Below are 2,589 nucleotides of genomic sequence, written 5' to 3' on the forward strand. Positions count from 1 at the left end.
TCAGCATGTGTGAGTGGGTTTTGTCCATTTTGGAGGGGGGCTGAGGAATTATTGTAATGTAAATACACTAAACAATTCTACTTATCACCTGTAAAATTACTAAAAACAAGGATACAGACTGCGCATGATTTTTGTTGAAATGGAACCAGGATAGTTAAAAAGAGGAGGAATGTATAATGAAGTTTCAACTGAAGCATAGTTTGTCTGTGTATGGTTGCATGTATATGGTGTATGCTCTTCAGTGGTTCAAATTAAAACAATGGCAGCATTAAATTTTCTTTGGACAGTTAGAACAAGTTTTGACAAGCGCTGCTGCCATCTAGTGGATGAAATCACTTCATAAAGAAGGAGCTATGTAATTTATTTTTTTCCATCAGGAGTATTGAGGTTTTTATCATAAGGGTTATTTTGCTGGTTAGACTTTTTTATATTAAAATGTTTCTTAATTAATGGAGTTCCAATGAGACTGAACCAAACAAGGACTGCCAAGTCAGTTTACAATCAAGTGATATCCATTGTTGGTGCTCTTATTTTTGTAACCGAGAACAGTAATTAAAGCTATGATTTACTGTGTTTTTATTCTTGATGTCCAAAGGAAATATTTAGTTATGGTCTACACAATGAGAAACACATTTATGGATGTAAATCCTCCATATTTGTATAGCACCTTTCTAGCCTTTTTGACCACTCAAAGCACTTTTACACTGCCCAAGGACACTTCAACATGCAGCCCGGAGATTGAACCGCCGACCTTGCGATTAACGGGCAACCCACTCTATCTCCTAAGCCACAGCTGCCCAATGCCACCCAATGTGATATTACCCTGCTGGCAGACTTCTTTAATTGATATAATGCATGACCTTCACCCTGTATGTTCGACCTGGGTCTTCATCTTTTTTTCAGTCCCTTTTCCTCAAAAAATTGAAAAAAGTGCTGATTTGTTCGTGATTCAAATGAAATAAATCAAACATTTATTAAACATTTGTAATATTGTTACAGTGAAAATTTTATTTGTTTTTGTTTAAATCTAACTAGCAGTTACTAAGCCTCTAGTGTTGCACATCTGAATAAAAACTCAGTGTGGCTTTTAATATCTTTACTAAAATCTGCAACATACATCAACAGATTGGTCAGCTCGGTCAGTTCAGACTCACCTTAAGTTACAGAAATGCACTGCTATGTTGAGGCTTCTCACATAACTCACTAATAAAGGAAAACATTTGGCACAACTCCTACATTATACAGATTAGTATTGTAGCTTCTGTTTATTACAGCTGCATGTACAGTCATGTTAAAGGCTTTATAGACACAATATTTTACCGCCACAAGGACTACATACATGGACTATTTACGTCTACTTACTTGTGTACGTACCATTCATATATTATGTGTGCTTGCAAAATATCTTCAACATACACAAACAGATCGGTACATTGTTATGAGCATGGTCTGCACTGCCTTGTTGAGGCTGCTCCTAACATAACTCACTAACAGTATACTCCCTCTTGTGGTAAAAGTGGGATCTAACACTTACTTTTTAACAATGCCCTGCTTGTATACAGGACACAGGACACAATACATAATTAAACAATACCAATACCAAAAAAGTATCACAAAACAATACATGAAGAAACAACTAAACAAACCCCTCTGCTACACTCTAAACAACATGTAAGGGGGTGCCTGTGTTATGAACCTAAGAACCCATTAACCTCACATAATACAGATCTAGTGCAACCCAGTGCAGGTGTGTAGATGTAGCTGAGCATGGGGCAAAAACAAACACTAGGAAAAAACTGATGACAATCGCATTAATCACCATTCACTCCCTGGTCAAATGACATGTGATGCAGGTAGTGTCCCCTGTTTCTGATTAGCGGATGTCTATCAGGCCTCAATGTTACATCCATACGTGTGTAGTAATAATAATACCATACTAGGTCTGCCGTCTGAGACTTTATAACTGCGATGTTGTGTTTTTCAGAGCACACAAACACTGTAAACACACATCTTACAGATGGATAGCATTCCTTTCACTGTTGACTTTGTTTGTGAGGCTACATAGACAGAAATGCTGTACACTTTTAGTTATGGTATTACATCCTCCAGCCCACTTGATGTAATACCAACAAAGTTTTTACTGAAAGTAATAGATTCTGTTGGGCCCCATTTGATCTCTGTTTTCAACAGCTCCCTATCTACTGGTTGTGTCCCTGATTATTTTAAAACGGCTTGCGTGAACCCACTTTTAAAGAAACCTGGTTTAGATCCCTCCATCCCACATAATTTTAGACCAATTTCAAAACTGCCTTTTATTGCAAAGATTCTAGAAAGAATTGTGTCCAAACAGCTGCTCACTGTACTGGAAAATAACAAAATATTTGAAAAGTTTCAGTCTGGTTTTAGGAAGTACCACAGCACTGAGACTGCCCTGCTTAAAGTCACCAATGACCTTTTAATGTCTGCTGATGAAGGCATGTGCTCAGTCCTGGTACTCCTGGACCTTAGCGCTGCTTTTGACACCATTGATCACAACATCATGTTAGACAGACTGAGGCACTGGGTGGGGATCTCTGGTACTGCCCTAGA

The sequence above is a fragment of the Micropterus dolomieu genome, linkage group LG13 (genome assembly GCF_021292245.1).
Source record: "Micropterus dolomieu isolate WLL.071019.BEF.003 ecotype Adirondacks linkage group LG13, ASM2129224v1, whole genome shotgun sequence".
Classification (NCBI taxonomy): Eukaryota; Metazoa; Chordata; class Actinopteri; order Centrarchiformes; family Centrarchidae; genus Micropterus; species Micropterus dolomieu.